Consider the following 19585-nt stretch of genomic DNA (forward strand, 5'->3'; position numbering starts at 1 on the left):
TACCTGGTTGGAAGATGAATAGAAATCGGGTCCATAGAAACGGTGGATGTTCCAAAAGTAGAAAGTCAAGAGTAGGAGATTTATAAACCCGTACTATTTCGATCGATGGAACGAGGTTCGTGCTTCGGTCGATAGCGCACGGAGGAGGCAGCTTTCCCGATGCTAGGATCGACGACAGGAAGCAATGACCCGTCCTGCCGGTGACGAGAAACCCCTCCGTCTAAATACGCTTAATGGATGACAACTATAAACTACCGCGCCAGTACATAACACGGAACCACACGGTGAATATCGTTCCGCACGATTGAGCGCCTCCTCGCGTACGAGGGGCCCCGGTGCTCCTTCGCTTTCAGCCGATGAACCTCTCTCCGACGTCATTTCGGTCCCCCATTGTTTCTTCTCGGTACAAAATGCACCCTGTAGCGGCGTCCTAGCGACCCTCCGTGTAGCCGCGTCCGACGGTGTCATGAATATTTTCCTAGCGTTAACGAGTCCCATCGGGGAACGATCGAAACCAGACGCTACGCCAAGACGTCCTGACACCGATCACGTCGGTCACGCGAAAATGGAACGATACATCATCCGACAAAAAACATTACTCTACTCCTAGTACCTTACCCTGCAACACGTCCGTGCGCGCCAAAGTATCGCGGTGCTCGAAACTTTGCAAGAATCAGTCTCCCACGTCTCAAAAATTTCTATTCCTCGGCTCCTTCGTTACTACTTTCACGTGCCAATTCGACATGGAGTTTTTTTAGACAAAAATATAGGCAAGAAGCACCGAAAATATTTCTATCGCGATCACGAATTTTGTATTCCAATAATTATTCTCACGCTAGCATCGAAGGAAATAAAGGCAAACTGACGTTTTAACAATGGCCCGGAGAAGGAAGTTGCCAATCAACTCGATCCTTTCGTTCGATTTCTATGATGGTTTTCACCCTTATGGGGGATCATAAATTTCCGCTGATTAGGGGCGCAATACAAAGTTCTCCGTTGCTCGTTACGCGTATCGAAACGGGCGAATCTACCGGTTTCCTAAACGGTGTTCTCACGAGCACAAACGATCGTCGTCTCGCCGCGAAACGCGCGCGATTCGACGCGGTTCGAGAACGCGGCGCGCGCGTCTCTCGCCACTAGAGTCTCATTAGCGGTATTCAGCAATTATTCACAGAGGCGACTTTGGAACGGCTGCACGGACCGATCTATCGGTTGGAAAGCTCCGTGACGAATCGAACAGATGTCGAGGACTAGTTAGGCCCGGGCCACTTTGTCACCGACACTCGATCGCCGTTGATCGTTGTCGATCGTTGCTGATTCGTCATCGTGCGAGTCATCCGCTCTCGAGTGGGACTTCTTTCTCCGAATCGTACCAATTTTATTCTCCCTTTGCAACGACGTACAACTTCGAAAACCCAGGAAAATTCTCCATCGTCAGAGGTTAAACCGCGCGTGAATAATTAATCGATTTACTTATTCGCTTTAAGCGGTGAACATTACTCTGTAACTCTCGTGCATACCGCGTGTTTAGGTAGACAAAGTTGGGCTTCTACAGGGTTAAGGTAACCTCGTGCAACAACTATTCCGCTCCTCTCGTTAAATACCAGAAACCTACGCATACCCCTGGAAATTTGCCATTAATTCAACGAGCATCCTCCATAACGTAAACCCCAGAATCAATCACCCGGTAATCGATGTTCATCATCGCGGCAGAGACCGCAAACAAAATCCCACGAGCCGTCGTTCTCTCTGCGTCGTGGCTCGCGCGGCGACTTCTCGAAAAGCCGGGTGTCTGCGGGATATCGGCGAAAGGATTCAGCAAAAGTCCACGGAATCCTGCACGGTTTCAGCGAGGATTCGATCCAGCCGGGCCGTAGATCATTGAAACGTATATCCCAGGGATCGCGGGGTGTACCTGTACCGCTCTCGGGCGTACCCGTTGGAAGGACACAAAGTAGATTCGAGATACCGGCGGTGCACTCCCAGTTCCCGTGGGGTCGTGCCGGTCGTATACGGACGCCAGTTGACTTCCAGTTGCTTTCGAGATCGAAGATTCGCCTACGCCCGGACTCTTCCCGCGGAAGGATTCCGGCGCGGCGTCTCCGGCGAAGGACGCGCGCACGTTCGAGATCCTGTTTCCCGCGGATCACTCGATATAATTCGTCGGAGCCACGGTTGAAATCGATACGCCGATGTACGACGCCCGCTAACGGCCGCCCCTGCGCGGCTAAGAATTATTCCCGGAGGGTTGCAACCGAGCACCGGTGACCGATAACTCTGTCGCCGTTTGATAGCGTGGATCGTGCTGCTGGGAAAGGAGCCGGGATCCCTCACACCGACCATCGCGGTCCTCCATCGGTATTTCTAATACCGAAATAGTCTCTAAAAAACTATAGTGGAATCCTAATCTCAATGGACCCTTAACCTGTAGAATCTTATGACCGCTGCTACATCTATTTTAATAATATTGTGACTCGATGTGAACATCCGCTTACTGTGCATTTGTGAGAAGTTGGCTAGTAGATCTGATTGGTGCATAGATCCCCACTTTATTGGTTGAAACGACGATGTGTGGGGATAGGTAGAGCAAGTCAAGCATATGCCCCCCTGTCCCCTGTAATAGGAATTCGCGACTCGATCGAGTTCTTATATTGTTCCCAACTCCAGATCTGAATTCTTTAAAATATGCAAGTGCTATTTTGGCTCTAACTCAAGGCTCTAACCACTGTGCTACGAGAACTGAGATTTGCCTCTGAAGAAGATCAGAGAGCTTAGAGGGAACGGAGAAACGGTGAATCCGTAAGTCCGTGGCATTTTTCGGTAGCAGCCGGTAAGCCAAGGTATCCGTTACGCGGCGATTTGCGGGGATATTTCGCACAGAGAACGTTTGGGCGGACCGATGAAAAAGGCACTTTAACGAGTCCTAATAGGATTCGTACTGGCGCGGATTTCTTTAAGCGCCCCGGAGGGGATTCTCGGTCAAAACGTCGTTAGTCGACCGAGATCGGACAAATACGGTGACCGTTTTCAACCGGACTCGTGAACCGGCACAGATCCCGCCGCTATGCTGGGCGTCCTGCGTGAATGGTCGCTCGAGAGCAGGGACGCTCAGTGACTAAACGATGTTTGGCCACAATACGATAAACGCGTTTCGAAGTATCCTTTCCGAGGAACCGAACCATTACTCTTCCTCGTTTTTCGCTCGGACCCCGTTGGCTCTTGTTTCAGGCCTTAGGAACCTATTACACGCCCTTCGGAATTTCTAACCTCGGGGTATACTTTCATTTGTTACTACTATGTTAATTTCGAGTAACCGTAACTCGCTTACCGTAATAACAACCAGGTTGTAACGCAATAACTGTGTTCTTTTAATGGTCTACAGCGTTGTGATTGAAAAGGTTCTGGAACAGGTGGTTTTATACATTCCTCGAATATTGTAGAATACAAAGGACGTGTTCACATTTAAGTAGACTTTTTCTAGTGCATTCCTAGCCTTTCGTTCCAATCCATAACACTGCGATCGAAACCGCTACACAACGTAAGCACGTAATGAAAAATGCAAAGGAATCGAGTAATAAAATGTTTAAACGTTCATGCTGGAAGGGCCGGAGCTCCTGCTGGGATGGAGCAATACCGCAACATAAAATATGAAATATCTCGTGTAGCATCGCATTTTTAATGGTTAGTCCTTAACACTAAATAAGGAACAAAGTATTCCAAGCCCTTCAAACGTTACCATTTCGCTAAATAGATATTTACAGGCATCGCGAAACCTTTCCCTAACACGGTGGATCCCTAACTCCGCGATGAATATCGCCCGTGGCGTCGTTTCCCTGGAAACTTGAACGCCTGCACAGGCGATGCGTTCCGAATCGCCTCCGGTGCCACAGCACGAGCCGTGAGATCCTCTTTGCGAGTTTTCGCGGCGAGGAGCCCGCTCTGTGGTCCCCCGCGTCCCGCGTGTCCCTTTGACCTCCTCGCGCGCGATGCGTTTTCTTCGCTCGTGGGGACCGGGACGCTTAATAATCCGGCCGTGGCAATCGATTACCGGTGACGACGAACGGACGTCGCGGCGGCGGCGTTTCACATACGCTAGGGTCGCGAGGACGATTCGCACGTCGGCGTGCCAACGCGCCGGGCCCCGGGATAAACGCCGCGCGCGCGAGGATCTTGCGACATTCCGCTGCGCTTTCGATTAATGAGATTGAGTGCCAGTTTTCAGCGCTGCCCCGCGGATCGGACCGCGGAATTCAATTAATCGTCGCCACGTTCTTGAAATGTCGGGAATACCGACGCGATCCTTTATTGCCCGGCAACGAACGCTCGAACGTCATAATTCAGCTACGCGGATAGCCTGAATTTCAGCAGCCTGTAATCCTCGTCGTTCGATCGTGTAATCGCCTGATCGATCGCCTCGCGATGCAGGATGATCGGTTCCACGATCCTCCCGACGATCTATTACATCCCCTGTTACTGCGTCTTGTAATTTCGACAAAAGCTGGTAATTTAATTAATTAGTATATACTCGAAATATCAAAAATGGCACCCATGACGAGGAGCTAAGAATCATCGAAACACAAAAATGTGTTTTCTATCGCCACCAAAGTAGCAGCCCACGCGTACAATCGAGAGTCTCATTGGAAACTCGGCCATTTTATCCGCGGTTAATGGTTCTGCAGCGTGGCGCGTAGCAACGGTGGGCGCAGATTTTTTCCTGGCGCGGTCCCCAGTGTCATAAATAATTTATCCGACTTTCGGACGTGAAAGAGCTCGACGGTATGTCCGTCGATGTGTAGCAAACACGGGAGGCGCGGCAAGCTACGTCGGATTCGTGATCAATTGGCCGAACGTAATCCGGATGTATTTACGCGTCCGTCCGTCGATCCGCTGGTCGGACTCGTTTTGTCTGCCGTCGTCTCTTCCCTGTGTTGCGTGCCCGTTCATGCAGAAGCCCTTCCCGAGGAGGCAGATGGGACTAATATGAACTCGATTCTGCCCCCGAAGATATGAACTCATTCTTTTTCGAGTGCACGAAGGTGTCTGCCCATCGACACGGAAGGAAACAAGATTTATCGTTCTTCTCCGTTCTTTGCGATGCTCTCGAGTACCCCGGGATCGCAGTTGTCAACGCTGCGACCTTTATTCCATGGAAATCCAGTCGTTCGAGTAGCTTATACTGTAATAGTTCCCTGGGAGGAAGAATTTTTTGAACGAGGCGGATAGCAAGGTTGTTTATGAGCAGAAGAATAAAATTACCGGTCGATGTCTATTTCTTGTTTCGGGGAAAAGGCAGCCCGTAATAAACCGACATTGTCGTAAAGTTTACACGCACGCGGCAATAAAAATTGCAAATGATTACAAAATTTTATTCAATCGTTTCTCCGATGCTTCGAATTTCTCCGATCGATCCTCTGGCACGACGTGTAAATTTACAGGAACCTTTGCCATACCAGCTTCTCCGCATTTTACGCCACGTATAAATCAATTTCGCCCGGTCGGAGTTAAAACGAGCGAGGCTCTGGTCGCGTTTATAGTCCATTACGGGGTTCGACGTTCAAACGCCCGGAGCTTGACTTTCGATCGGATGACGGAAAGGCGAGAATCGGAAGATCGACCCGTGGGGCTAGTGACGCAATTCTTACGATTCCCGATACCGAGGTGTGTTTCGTGTATCGTCTTCGGGCCTGGAACCGGCGCGCATCGTCATCGTCTGCTATCTGGCTCGTAAAAAGGAGAAGAGAAACACCGTAGGACCCGGTCGAACGTAGCGGACTTTCCCAGATTTGTGGCCGCTTCTAGCCGGGCATTATCTCGATAAAATGAAATCGGTCGTTAAACGAGGAAGCGAGATACGGACGAGGGAAGAGACGCGAGCACAAAAAGCACCGGGCCTCCGGGAGGATTGTAAGGGTCAAGGCGCGGGCAGTGGGATCGAAACAGCCATAGACACCGAGCAGAGGGCCAGAGGGGACAGAGAGGAACAAGGATCGAGAGCAGGAGAAGCGCTTTACGTTCGAAACCAGTTTCTATGGTTTAATTTCTACGGGTGGACATCTTCTTTAATTTATGGCGCCGTCCAACCCCGTCCTTCCTGCCCTCCTACTCTCCCCTTTGAACGCCTTTCGAGATTTTATTGGGTCGACCAGTTTCTGTAACTCGTCGCATTCCTACGCCGCGCCGCGAGAACGTTTCCAACGGGATCGGACGATCGTCGCTCGAGACCCATTACTTGGTAGACTATCGAGCCCGTAAACTTTTTCGTGCGAAGATCGAGATCGAGGAGGTACTGGAGAAATACAACGACACTCTCGTTTCTCCTCGATTAGCCGACGTTCGATTGCCACCGCGATTTCGCAAGGTCGAATCGTTCCCAGCCACCGGTGGAAGCGACAAGATCAACGATTCCGCGCCTCCGTCTGCAACGGCGCGGAGTTCCCGCAGTGTTTATCGGATCTGTACGTTAATTGAACCAGCTTGAGCGGGTAATAGCTATCATTACGAGCGCTTACGTCTTGCAGGCCGGCGACTAAATTATATGGGTGAGCCGCCGGTGTGGATACGTCGCGGCCTAGGCGTGCGCGTGCACGGTCTCTTGTTGGAACGGGAATCTGTTACGTTGACGATCTCGCGAAGCTGCGCTATTCTAGAAATCAACTATGACAAACGGAGCACAAATTTCGCTTCTCCTTTCGAGACGATTGGTTCCTTAAAAATTCGAATCTCCCATTGGTAAATTGTTACGTTGATCTTCTAACGCCTGAACAAACTTTACAGTTTTTAAATACGAAGGACTTGAGAATGTTTAATAAAGGCAGTCGTGTGAAATTTTACTGGATACGTTATCAAATATTGAAAGAAGAGCATTCAGGATCGGAGTCGAAAACAAAGGTTGCTAGAAAGATAAACAATTGGCTGTTGGAAGGATCGCGTAGAAGCGTATCGTGGCCGTTTCTCGGAGAGCTGGCTGGTCGATCGGTTCACCGCGGGGGCATCGCGAGTACAGGGCACGAGAGGAACGGTAGACCGGGTAAAAGAGTGGAGGAGCGAACGATCGACGAGTGGTGGGGGATGGATGGGTGGTGCCGGGACAGCCGGTGTTCTGGGACCGAGAGTGTGCCGATTGGCGGAAAGATCGGGCCCGAGACTGGCCCATTGGCGGAGAGGAGGGCAGGCGTGCACCGATGGGCAGGTTTGTCTGGCCCCTGGCACACGGGGGAAAATCGGTTCCCGTCTGGTACGCTGTGGCTCTCCTTAGGCGCCTTCGATGCAGTCGAACAGGTCGCAGCGATCGCGAAGCGCCAGTCCTCTCCCGTCCATCGACGTGGCCGCACCGTGACTCGTGGACGTTCGAGAGAGACAGACAGAGTCAGATCGAGGAAAAATCGTCGGATCGAGGACGGCCAGAGAAGGAGAGAGAGACGGACCGAGCGACGGAGGTGGAGGAGAGACTTGGAAGAGCCGCCACGGTCGGGATCGCGTGGATCGCCGCGATCAGAGCACTCGGGGGCATTCGACGGATTTGCATCGAGGGGAACGGTTCCGCGAAGTCAGTCGCGTGTCCTTCGAGGGGGTGAGATCGGTCCGGTCGAGATCGACGACGAGGTGAACGATCGCGGTATTCGCTTCCGGAAGAGACGCGCGGTGTATACACCAACGCCACGTGACCATCCAAGAGGACAGAACTGTTACGGAAGTGTGTGTCGGGGATCGAACGATTTTTACGAAAAAGTTTTCGCTCTCCCCGAGGAGTAGAAACGAAGGTTATGGTGTGCAACGTGTGACAGAGGACTCGGACGATCGGTTGTTGCGGGGAAGAAGATTAATTTTGTTTGTGGTGAGCAGAGACCATCGGTTGGACCGCTTGTGTGGATATCGTCTGTAACTGCGAAGGTTAGTGCAATCGTTCCTATCCGAAGAAACGAGAATCGTAGTGGTGTTCAGGCACAGCACATTTTTGTGAAGATCACGAGAGTGTCGTCAATGTGAGAAATCGTGGTGTAGCTGAATTTTTTAAATCTTTGTTTCGTTCGACCGTGCACCACTATGATTCTCAGTTTTTACTCTACGGTGACCGCGTTTCTTATGCGGGCGTCGATGTCTCCGACTCCCCAAATTCTCTGTCGAACCGTGTCTCCGACCTGCCTTCGTAATTGCTCGATATTTTTCTTACACGAATCGAACGCTTCGATATTCAATTTTCTGAACGCGAAACACGATCGATCTCGATGAAATGCAACGGGCTTCGTCGAGATTCGCGACGAGAAATCGTAGATACAATACGAAGTCTTCGCGGAAGAGAGTAGGGGGTGAAAAAGGCCGGCTAATGATAGTTATAAAAACTAGAAAATAAATCACGCGCGTTCAGCTGGTAATCACCGGCGTTTCGTCAATCTTACAGTCCATTCACCGCTCCATTTATCCCTCGTAAATTAAAGTCTACATCCAAAGTGGCTGCGTCGCTCGCGATTATACCACGGCGTGAAATTGATAATGCAACCTAATAGCGGCACAAACACGCTTGACCATTAAAAATACCCTTTCGACTGGTGAATTTTGATTGGAATATAATTACGTGGTCGAGTGTACCAGAACCGCGAACAGCGTTGTCGCGCCCAACGAGAACATTTACTATTATCCTCGCCTATCCCTGACTCGTCGATGTCTTAACCCGTCGATCCAATCTCTGAACGGCAATTACAATAAATCAAACGCCTCTACGAAATTCTATTAAAACCACCGATTTACCAATTTTCTTAACTTTCGATCGAAAATCTTCGTAATTTCGATGCTCGTACCTCCGTGTATATCTTCCATTAAAATCGAATTTCCTTTAACTCTGATCGATTCGATCGATGGTTAAAAATAAGAGTCGCGTGTTTTTTCGTTCCTGTCCGCGAAACGAGGCTCGTGAACCGCAAAGTTCGTGTGCGTTCCCTCTGTTGATCTTTTCAGCGTCTCCTTTCTTCGCGCTTTGGAGTACGCGGACCCCTCGCGTGCGGTCGGACGGGGTTAGTCGCAAATGAAAACATTATCGTCACCCCTCGCGGGCCGCCTGTTGCTATAATATTTGCCTACTGGTAGACACCGCCGTAATTCGAGCCGCACAAAGGCCGGCACTTTTGTCGTGGAATAAAGCCGAGCAAGAGTCACGGAAGCGAACGGTCCACACGCACGTGCACCACTCGGGAAGATAGAAGAGGAGACCGAAACGGGGCCGAGCGTTACAATTATTATGCATAGGTGCCCGGTCGGGTTCTCCCATGTCAAAATATATTTATTGCCCTCCCCCTTCTCCCCGTCGTCTGCCCTCTCTCTTGTTCGCCCTGGTTGCGGTGTGTCAGCCACCATTGTTGGCCCTTTCATACGGTTATTACCCACTTGTACGTCGGGAGACGCTCGCCAGGTAAATGTGCTGTTTTTATTATTCCTGTCTATCGAAGTTCTCCCGATATCCAAGTTCTCGAAGCGTGTGCACTCTATGGCGGCCAGATTTAGGAGAAAGTTCGCAAAAAGCAACAGAGCCTGGTCGTGCATAGTTGAAAAAGATCTACTTTGTCGGAGAAAGCGCGGACACAAATAACAGCTTTAAATTCCCATCTATAGCGTACGGGGCTCGAAAGGTTGCGGAGAGTCTTCGACGTTCAATTAACCTTAATCGTAAGTTCGGACGCTCCTTTCGAGCCTCGCGTCCGTATCGGCCGAATAATCAACGGTTCAGATCCCTTCGTCGCGATTGCGTTCCCCGCGTAAGCCGCCTAAGAATCGCCGATCCTCATTTGCATATTAACCCTCGAGGTTAGGCGCGGGGTCGTGATCTGACTTAACGCCTTTTTGCCGTCGTCGTTTCACCCTACCGACCCCCTCGGGCCCCCCGAAATCGTAAAACTCCCGGCAAATACGCGTATTATCTCCGTTTCTTTTTCCTCTTTCTTTTTCTGCTACCTGGCGAGAAACGGAAGCGTCCGTTGAAGCGGTCCTTCGTATCCGAACCCTTTCGGACCGGATCACGTAGCCGCGACCTCTCGATCTACGCGAATCACAGAGTCGTGCAAATTCTACTAACTGAAATTCAAACGGAAGTCAGGCATCTTAGGAACGCATTTCGATGGACGAGCTATATTACGCATCAAAATAGAGTTAGAAAACCTCCCATTGGAGGTACCTGCCAATTTTAAAATCTAACTCTCGCTGCAGTTTGGTCCCCGCCAACCACCATTTTATTCTGCATTCGTAAGTAAAATTGGCCAACTCTGCTCGCGGGGACACGACGCGTTTTCCAACGAGCCTTTATCTAGATGCAGCGTCCGAGACGCGCGTTTAACGGTACACGGTCCGTTACTTTTCTAATCTGAGTCGACTGCACTTTGTTCGAGCCGCGATAATTCGCGACGTACAGGGAACAACACTTCGCGACGCTTCCCTGCGTTTCCATTTCCCGAGAGAAACGACGGAAGACGCACCTTTATCGCGTCCGCGACGCGGATGGACGATCGCCGACCGGAGGGCTCGGGAATCTGTTCGAGTTTTCGCGTGCAACGGTACGACTCCCAGAAACAGGTTTCATTTATTTATTTGTTAACCATGAAACACCAATATCGCGTCCAACGATCGTATTCTTGCTTTTGTAATTGCCTAACGAGACGCTACCTGTGCTCTATTTTTATTAATTTTTAATAAAAGCACTACGAGTCCCAGAAAACATTGAATATTTCAAAACTTTCGTTTATCAAGTGATAACTAAAACAGCACGAAATTCCAAACACAATAATCTATGATCATCTATCATCGTTCTAATAGCAATTACATTCCTCTGCAACATCACGCTAGTTTAGCGAATACAAAAAACCACGGACATTCACGTTTATTGTTGAATCACCGCTCGTTCAAAAAATGCACCATCGCTTGCAAAAGGTGATACCGTAATAGCTTTAATTATAGAGTTACAGTATACGCCATTATTCGAAGTTTTACTTCCTCCGACGCAAAAGCAAGGAAACTTTGATTCTTTTCTAGCAACTCTTTTTGTAAATAAATTCACAGATCCTAGCATAGATGGAATTCGAATATAATTGTTTACAATTTTTCGAGAATTCAATTGCTAGGATCAGCGTATTAATTTCGCGCCTGAACTTATCGCTTCTGTCGAGAAAGCTACCTTAGTTCGATCGCGTTTTCATTGCGTTCTAGCGTCTAAATTAATGATCCTAGCGTTGCCAATATCAATCAATTTTAAGTATATAGTTTCCTAGAAATTATGAAATTATTAATAGTTGCAATTAGTGAAACAATTTGAAAGATTCGATACGCTGTTATTAACTAGTATCAGATCTATTTGATTTTATAATAATACGGACGTAACATCATATCATCATCACAATTTAGAAAATGTAACTGAACATTTGTAGATCGAAGTTCGAGAGCATTTTTAACCGACGATACACGTTCACAGAGTTTTAGATCACCGGCATGCAACAAGGATTTACGTCCATAGAGTTTTCTCCAGACTTTTTTCTCTCCTGGAGAACTCGAAGCAGCGGTCGACCAGTATAACCCGCGCGAATGGTCGAGCTTCCGTGGCCATTTCGGCGAGCGATATTGCCAGCGCCGTTACTTGAGCCGTGCGTTTACGATATCGTAAATCAAGCATGCGCTTAATCGCCGAATAAAGGCAGATTAAATCACGGCAACGAGGTCTGCGAACGGGGCTGACGCGACTTTCCAGCGGACGACGACTTGCGACGGAGTCCAACTCCGTCGGCGGAAAATGTCCCGGCCATAAAACGCGTTCACGATGAACGGTGCAATATATTGGATCGTTTCGTAATTAATTTCCAGCTTTTAAATTGGATTTCAATAATGAAAGCAATAAAAACCATTCGTCGAAATTAAATAATCGCTATTGTTCGTTCCTAGCAATCTCCAGTAATTTATTTAGGGCTTCGGAGCAGTCAAAGTTTAGGAAGTCGTACGATGTTTATTATTACAGTTAGTTAGTATTGTAGGCTTAGATATGTGCAGATGTCGCGAATGGGTTAAGGCGTTTGATATTTTTTCGCCACTCGCATTCCTAGATCCCTGTTTCAAGAGTAACGATCGTATCGTGCATTGGAAAGTGTTTTCACTCCTACGAATGGAAATTTCTAGCAGCACGTTCAGCCGAGTCTGTTAAATTGATTCCGTGAAACGATCGTCGGCCGTCATTGACGGATTACCACAACGGAGAAGAATCGCGTCGGCTGTTCGAGACAAAGATCCCTAACGAAGTTCAGAAGTCAATTTCCACTATTGGAGACCGATCTTTCGTCCGCGTACTCAATCGCGTCTCTCTTCAGCGCTGTTTTAGAAGACTCAACTACCCGGTTGGGTCAAAGATCGCTTGCCACGGTGGCTGATGGTTTTATTCCGCGAATAGTCGTTACGTTGTCACGCGCGCGTATGCGCTCCTAGCATAATATTGATGGGTCAGTCCACGTGTTTCTTACCCCGTCCCTCCTTCCCCTCGTCTTTCCCGCATCCTGCAAATCTCTCAGTTATTCGTAACCGTCTTCTCGTACGAAACGATTCTTAGTCGCGGTAACAACTTGCCAAGAAACAAGCCCGCGCGTTTCTCGTTCCAAGCTGGTGAAGTATACTTAGCTCGATTCAGGAAGCAGCTGCGATACAGAAACACGTTCAATTTGTGGTTTATCCACGAGACCGTCGCGTGTTCGCCCTAGAATTCGATTCCTCGGCTACCATTCCTCTGCTCGATGTTGAAACTTTTCGTGTATAGTAGAAACTTCCATAATGGTGTCGAATTTAATAGAGAATATTTTGCACGTTTCGAATGATAACTTTGTTTATTCAAATATCGAACCTCCCCAGTCTCAGAGCAGCAACATCAAAAAAATACTATAGGGTTAGTAGACGGATGTAAAATTCGTTCTAGGCAGCGATAATAGAGCAAACGTAGAACTCGCACGACTCCATCCCCTTTATTCGCGAGCATAACGAATCCCGCGAAGGATTCCCACAAGTGGCAAGGGTTGCTGTCGGTCGCCCTCGATTAACTTCGAGTGGCTGAGGGAAATCTGTTCCGTAGAGGAAGAAGGAAGGACTCGGTGTTAAAAATTGGATCGGTCACGGGCCGAGGAGACGAACAATGCAACGTCGTCGGAGACTCCTTGACGAGCGGGCACGCGGTGTTGCGAGGCATCTCGCGCCGGTTCGCCATCGTGGGGCTAAACTGTCGCGATAAATGATCCTGCGGAAGGTTATTAATTGTCTTTGACTCCCAACCGGGCGCTTTGTGGATCGCGAAAACATATTAACCGAAAAGATGCTGCCGTCTCCCCTGCCATATGCTCGTGTATACGTGTACGTGGACGGTGGTGTTGGTGCAGGGTCCCGAAGAAGAGTGTCTGGCCGCTTATACAACGATCTGGAGCATCATTTTTCAAGGACTCGATCGACGTGCCAGCGAGGCGCGGCCATCATCCATCAAACCGATCGTTAAAAACGCATCCGGGGCCGATACAAATTGCGCGACCTGTACCCGGCCGCATTCTGGACGCACTCCAGTTTCCCTTTCGAGCTTTCCCTGAATCTGTCCTCGTGGTTAGGTTGCATAGGACAGCCGACGACCCGCGGCGACTCCCAATGAGCGGACGTCTCGTGCCATCTCGACCGGACTCCTCTCCACTCGGACCCCATGGCGGGAAATGGATCACAAAAGAATCTGCAAGGTAACCGTGGCTAGAGAGGTCGTTCGATCCTGGGATTCGAAATCTGTCGACCTTTTTCTCCCGTCTCGTTAGCCGTAAAAAATTTTTATTTTCTTGGACGTTCTTATAGATAAAACGAGGTAGATTAAGTAATGCTTGTTTTATAAACCGTGAGTCTAATTTGAAATTGGAATGGACCATGTTGCGCGAAAAGAAGGATCAACGTGTTAGTCAATTTTGACCCGTACTATTTTATATCAGAATCGGAATGAATAGATTAACGTCATTAATAGAACCGTGTCTTACGAAATTCTTTTAAATTCGAGTCCCCGAGCAATGCCAAGCGATCGTAATGTTCTTTCGTCGAAGGAATTCGAATTTGCCTTGAGCGGCAATAAAATTAGGCGGGATTTCTAGTGGTATAAAAATGCCACGGAATGCTTTCCGATACACGAGAAAAAACTAGTGCCAATAATAAAAGGTAATTCGTAAATAAATACGCGTGAAATGTAGATGGCCATAAACCTTCTGGCAAACACCACTAGATGGCGGTCATTTACATAAACCGTACGCTGCTGATTATAATAAGCAAGAATGTACATAGAGTATATTCAATTATATAGTAATAAATTCTAAATACAGTATAAAATTTTTCCCTCATGGGGGGGCATCGTTTTTCGAATCGTGCGTTCGAGTAAAATTACCATGCTGGTACAAAAACAAATCCTCGAAGGTGTGCTCCTAAATTAGGCAACTCGGATTCCAGAGACCGACGCTGTATATTAATTGCCGGTCGGAGCGTTTCGGTTCGACGCGTCGATCGTTTTCCTCGACAAAAAGGTCCCAATTATTGGGCACTTTTCCGAGACGCGGGGAAAACCCCTCTAATTGCACGGTCGCGGCGCTCGCGACAAAAACGCACGGAACGAAAACCAAGTGAGAGATAATCGTCCAATTAAACGCTCGGAATAATCTTTCGTCGATGGAGTTTCCGCCGCGAGCGAGGCGGGCAAAACGAGTTCCGCGCGCCGATTCACGAGCGCGTTAACTGCAATTACCCGGTTGACAGGGTCCGGGCAGCGATTGTTACAGTTCCCCGTGGCCGTGGCGAGCGAGCAGTTACTTAGAGAAAGCGTTGCGCGATTTAATTAATTGGCGGTATATTAATTCGCGAATTTATGGCCGCATTAAGAGTGACCGCTTGATTACCTGGCCGGGGACGCGTGATATACGACCGGCAATTTTTCTCTCTAAGTTAATGAGTTAATGAATCCGATGGAAAGAGGGAGTCGATATATCACCCGGGGTTCCGTACACGGAGTCCAGGGAATTTCCACGGACGAAAGTTACCTCTACCGGCCACTGGTCGCGATCTTATCGTCGCCGCGGTTACGTGCGATCGCGCCGCGAACGGCGTTGCCGCGGCTAAAATACACGGACGATTACGTCCGTTTATCGCCAATTAGAGAAAATGAACGGACCGTGAGGGCACCTCGTTTCGATTCTAATTACGCCCCGGCGCGAGCCAACCGCGAACCTCCAACCGACGCTGACGAGTTCCTAAGTTACGTGTCCCATCATCCCCGAACTCCTTCATTCTTGCAAACTTGTGTTTCATTTACAAGATTTACGCACCCCTAACGGTCGAAACTCTCCACTCTTGAGACATCTCGCGTTATAGCATTACGGGGACCAGCTAGTAAATTTGAGTACACCACCTATGGTATTTGTACTCCAATTTCCCGATACTCCAAAGCTCCGAGCACTCTAGTCTCCGAAATCGTCGTTCCATCGGTTTTCTCAGCCTTTCGAGTCCCATCCTCCTTCGCCGTTCGACAGCCAGCGAGGGTTCGGACGCGCAAGAAGTCGACTAAGAAAAGGGTTGCGCCGGGGTGAAAGGACAATGGCAGGAGCTGGCTGAGGGATCGTCGAAAAAACGCTCATAAAGGGATAAACGTCAGATGGGACTCGAGTTTAATGGCGCGTAAACTTCGTCGTGCCCCTGGACGGCAGGGAACACGCGCTGTATGCAGGCCGAACGGAACGATGATGGAAGGGGTCCGTTCGTGACCCCTCCTCTCGCGATCGTTGTTTCCGTGCAGTCGGGAGCGAACGTGTCGTCGTGTCTTTCGGTAAGCTGATATTTGGAGCAGGTCGATCGACTTCATTAACGGGTGTCGAGCAAATATTGACTCGATCCCGTGGAAACTGGGGTACCAGAGGCGCGCGTGCGTGCACGCGAGCCGCGCCCCTCCTTTCGTACCGCTTTTATGCAACGCCGCGACCAACGAGACGTCGATGAACAGATTATGGAGCGAACCTGGACCGTTTCGCGGACTTGGCAGGGTTCAAGGATATTTTTGCATATCAATGGAGAGGTACGCTTCTGGTCCGGTGGCGAGCGAGTTATCTGATGCTTCGTGCTCCTGATAAGCGTCTCGGTCGAAGTGGAACTCGCCGGAGCTACGAGGCCGTCTTGGGAACAGGAATTCGGTATGGGAAGAGATTCCGTGAACGTTTGGATTCCGATCATCGAAAATGGCACGGCGAATGCTAATTCGATCGCCCGTAACGTTCCCCGATACTACAGCTTACAGGGCGTCCTCAAATTGGTGGTCCATCTCGACAAATAAATCAAAGAGACTGTATTGCTTCTTGAAATTTCAGTCTTACTTAGAAATTTTTGTTACAGAGATATACCAGAAGTTAGACATAATCGTTCACTGTTCACTGATCCATACGTGGATGTTTTATTCTAAAGTATTGCCTGTACGATTATACTAGAAGCATAGCTAAAACAGAAAAGCATATCGCGATCAATACTCGAAAATTAAAGTATGTTTTTAAGTAGATTCCTTCTCTAAAACACAGCTCTTTACTTTGAGACTCCCTGTATGTGATAAATTAATTAAACACGCTTCTTCTGCAAGTTCTGCACGCATTCTCGAGCACCGTTAACGCTTAATAAGGACATGTGTCGAGTTGAACTCGTTTGGAACACTTCCTCCAGTAAGAAAATAATTTTTGCCAGCTCTGACGAGCGTTGTGTGGCCGGCCCACCAGTTTTGACGCGGCCTGTAAGTGGTTGACAAAGCGTTTGGGAGGCCAGGGTCGAAACGTCCGAATTCCTATGGTCGTATTGAAACGCCGCGAGTATCATCGTAATTCAAACCTCTCTATCTACGCAGTCGTGGCGCATGAATATTCAGCGCCGCTATTAATCGAGCGTTCCGTTGAAATCCGATTACGGAAACCAGAAATCAGGCTTCTCCGAAATCACGAAATACGGAGAAGCCAACCGTAGAACGATTTGGATCGGAATAAGAGCGGGCCGATGGGACAGATTTCACGGAGTAGCGGGGCGATTTAGCTTTCGTTTATATAGTTTTTTTGCCGGCTAAAATGACCTCTGCTATCTGGAGGCTGTGACCACAATGAGCAAATTTATGGGCCGGGTCTTGGAAAGAGGAGTGATCTATGCGGCCTCTTTCTACCTAACTTTGAATTCTATTTAAGACTATCGCGTAGTTGAAATAATTGCCACGAGAAACCTGCGTGGGACTAGAAACATCTTCGAGGCCCTCGATCCTAATTAGCCTATTTGAGGAGTATGAACTTGTCCTGAAATCGACCGAGAAAGTTGTTTCGGGCCTAAGACGGGCCCTAAATCCCAATTTGCCTCATTAGGGAGCGTGGATGCGTCCTAGAAACAATCGTGTTTCATCTCGGGAAACCGTATGGTTCATTAGGCCCGAAACAGACCCAAAACCCGTACAGAAAATGACCAATTTAAACGTAAAATAGAGGTTTCCAAATTTGTCCTCGCGTCTAAAATCGTGTTGATCCATCCGGTAGTTTTTTTCATACCCACAAACTTTCTATTCGATATTACCGAGCGAACTGCTTCCCTATCGAGATGTTCCAGGATTTCCATACGTTTCCCTCGCCCTGTGTATCGAACCTACCAGGGTAGCATGAGTCGTGATCACCGCGATGCGCTGTTCCTTGTACAAATAATCGATTCGACGGTATGCAAAAAACGTATTATTTGTTATTCTCCCGTTCGCTACCGGCGATATACGAAACGCGTACTTTCACGCGTCCACCCGAGAACAATGCGTTAAGTTTCCATTGACTTAGCATATCCCCCGGAGCCGAGTAGCAAGATTAGGGCAGGAGAAATCGATCTCTGGCGTCGATGCAGCCTTGGCCCGAATTAACCTTCGTGGGATCGAGTCCGATATCAGTCTCGAAGTCCGCGTCTTCGTGATCCTTTGTAAAATCAATAGGCTCGGCTACTTAAATGGTACCGTTTGCTGGTTATAGTCACCGGCGGCTACGGCTGCGGGCCGCGGTTACGGTTACGAAGGTTGAATCGATGTGCTCTGTGATTTACTGTTAATCGCGAGACCACTCTTAATCAACGTCGACCTGCGTGCACAGGCTCTCTCGCTCGAATATTCCACGCGGAGCGCATCGATGGAAACAACGTCCCGATATTAGCTCCGCGCCCCGTTTTTGCGCCGCTTAACCTTTCCTCCCTCTTTCTCTCGGCCGGTGATCTCTTTGCACGCTTGCTCGCGCGATTCAAAAGCTTCGAGTATATTCTCACGCGGTTCGCCATGCTTCTTGAACCTTCCTTACCGTGATAGCGCTAACCGTCTTTCAATTATAACGCTTAAAACACGTAATTGGCCGCGTGCACGGACCTCCTTGCAACCCCGCACAAACTGCCCCAACAAACTTCTCAAAAGCAAAACTGATTTTTCAAAGTTTCATCTGTTGGTTGATCTATGAAAACTAAATTAAGTAAACGTTCTTCGGAACGTGTGTGCACCAGAAAAGTATAGAAGAAGTTAAAAGAGAAAGAAATATGAAAATCGTTAAATTGGTAACGCCGGATGTCGCCTGCACACGCATCGAGGTCACCTGCACACGCATCGAAGTCGCCGGAGGATTCTCTAATATTGAGATCCAACGGACCGAAGCATGCTGGAAAGGGCCGAGTAGGTCAATGTTGCGCCACGTGTAGGTGACCAGAGGAGGAAAGATACCTGTTGGCTCCCGAGAAAGAGGGAAAAGAGGATGGTCTCGCCTCATCAGCCGGTGGAATGAAAGAAAGAGCGGGCGTCAAACAACTGCGTGCGGGAAAAAACTTGGAAACCTTAACGAACCTGCGAGGCGACTTCTCCTTTTTTCCCTTCCCCGCATTTCTCTGTCTCTGTTGGTCCATGCCTAGAGGACAGGAGCGCCTTTCCTTTAGAAGAACAATTGCGAAGGGGCGATTAGAAGGGTTCGCATCGTATCGCGGACTTTAATTGCAGTCACTTTGAATTCTCGTTAGGGCGCTCGCGGCAGCTGCAAGAAGCGCGTCTCTCACGAGATTGCTACCTTCGAATCGCTACTCTTCGACTATTTATCGAGCCGTTCCGAGGTATTTGAAAATCGAGAAAGAAATAATTTGAGTACGGTAAACTGCTTTCTCTCCGTTAGCGAGAAAGTGTATCAAAGATTAGTATCTAGGCGTTCGTGCCAAGGAGCCAGAGATGGTCAAAGATCTTATTTCGGTGAATTATGTGAACCAACCGTGTTCGTTTAGGTAAAAGTAGACAACATTAGAAAGGGCCGGGTGCCCTTGACGTTCCGGTTCTCTTATCGCTTCATCGATGGTCTAATTTTATTCCAGTTTACTTGAAAAATGCGTCCATTTCCCTGACGATCGACCTGGCGGGCAAATGGTGCGCGCGTGTGCGTGTATCTGTTTTTTTTTTTTTACCTAGATAGCGCTGATTTATGATTTCCCGCTCGCACGAAACAAACTTCGTCCCGGTCGAACAGAAAAAGATACTTACACTCGCCCGGGGAATAATGGTCCTCTGTCA

The 19585-nt window shown here is 48.8% G+C and overlaps 1 protein-coding gene across 1 annotated transcript in view; it reads left to right on the plus strand.

The window, feature by feature from the left end:
• Positions 1–7284: 7284 nt before the first annotated feature.
• The window catches only part of LOC143350465 (uncharacterized), a 33483-nt gene continuing 21182 nt past the window's right edge, over positions 7285–19585 (plus strand). The window contains exon 1 of the mRNA XM_076782623.1: positions 7285–7890. The gene's annotated coding sequence lies outside the window, so the exon portion shown is untranslated. The remainder of the gene's footprint in view (positions 7891–19585) is intronic.

This window comes from Colletes latitarsis, chromosome 2 (genome assembly GCF_051014445.1).
Source record: "Colletes latitarsis isolate SP2378_abdomen chromosome 2, iyColLati1, whole genome shotgun sequence".
NCBI classification, from domain to species: Eukaryota; Metazoa; Arthropoda; class Insecta; order Hymenoptera; family Colletidae; genus Colletes; species Colletes latitarsis.